The sequence below is a fragment of the Etheostoma cragini genome, chromosome 5 (genome assembly GCF_013103735.1).
Source record: "Etheostoma cragini isolate CJK2018 chromosome 5, CSU_Ecrag_1.0, whole genome shotgun sequence".
Taxonomy (NCBI): domain Eukaryota; kingdom Metazoa; phylum Chordata; class Actinopteri; order Perciformes; family Percidae; genus Etheostoma; species Etheostoma cragini.
In genome coordinates this window covers 30913676-30915217 of record NC_048411.1, presented here as the reverse complement: position 1 = coordinate 30915217, position 1542 = coordinate 30913676, and the positions used below count along the sequence as shown (strand labels likewise).

Here is a 1542-nt window from a genome sequence, read left to right as displayed (position 1 = left end):
TGTATAATTGTACTAAGAACAGATACAATATAGTATAATTGTACTAAGAACAGATATAATATAGTATAATTGTACTAAGAACAGATATAATATTGTATAATTGTACAAAGAACAAATATAATGTTGTATAATTGTACAAAGAGCAGATATAATATTGTATAATTGTACTAAGAACAGATATAATATTGTATAATTGTACTAAGAACAGATATAATATTGTATAATTGTACTAAGAACAGATATAATATTGTATAATTGTACTAAGGACAGATATAATATTGTATAATTGTACTAAGGACAGATATAATATTGTATAATTGTACTAAGGACAGATATAATATAATTGTACAAAGAACAGATATAATATTGTATTTAACAGACATCTGCTTTATTTCTAGCCGATTTGTTTCTTACTTTATTACAGTATATTAACAGTATTTAACTTAACTATCTGATGTGTTTATGAGCTTGTACGTTAGTGTAATATTCTGATTTTATTGTCTTTTTGTTTTTAGTAAATTACAAATGACCGAGATTAACTAAACTTAAGCATTTAATGTAATTATTTTCATATACCTCAGTGCTTATGTTTGTCTAATGATCGGATTTATACACTGGATTAGACTTTTGTAATGTATATAGTTAAAAAAATAATGCATTTGCCTGTTTTAGTTGGTACACAACCATATACCGTTAATATCTCTGTATATACAGTCTATCAACCCAACTAGCTCCGGCTAAGCTAACAGCTAACTAGCTGGCTTAGTTAGCTAGCATAACCGTTAGCTTAACACGCAGTAGCCTGAATTAACAACATATTATACATGCGTGTATTATGGCCAGTTATCGTGGTAAGGTCAGAGAAGATTATTAATACATTAGCCTGTTTTAGTTGGAACACAACATACTTTTGACAAAAGCTCCGGCTAAGCTAACAGCTAGCTAGCATAACGGCTAGCTAAACACGCAGTAGCCTGAATAAACAACATATTATACACACATATATTACAGCCAGTTAGCGTGATAAGGTCAGATAATGTTAATAAACCCCACCAGAGATATATAACCTCCAATATGTTTATTTTTAGTTATAAACAGTACTCACCGCTTTGTACTCGTACTGTAAGCTACGCGCAGTAACATCCGCCATGGTGCCTCTTCTTTCTCCGCCTTTTTAACTTTTAACGCAGTTTTTTACTAAATGTGACTAAAATCCTCCACAGAGTTGACGTCCCTCTGTCTTCTTAGGGACACGCTGCGAACATCGGCGCAGGTTTCAGATTTGTAGCATGAGATAGTTTTAAACTATGTCCGAGTTTCACACAGGTCTGCGTCTCTCGTACGTTTATAAAACGGCTAACACACACACGAGCGCACACAACAAGCCGCTGCCGCCGCTGGTTTCCGCTTCCGGTGTCAAAGGTGGCGAAGAGCGCCCTCTGCAGGATGTGTGTGTCACTGCGGGATGTCTCACTCTGGAGATAAAACTAGAGATGTCTCACTCTGGAGATAAAACTAGTGAGATGTCTCACTCTGGAGATA

The 1542-nt window shown here is 34.4% G+C and overlaps 1 protein-coding gene across 1 annotated transcript in view; it reads right to left on the bottom strand.

Annotated features, from left to right (window-relative positions):
* LOC117945077 (AN1-type zinc finger protein 5-like) overlaps nt 1-1542 on the bottom strand; it is a 3915-nt gene that overhangs the window by 1888 nt on the left and 485 nt on the right. The window lies entirely within an intron of this gene.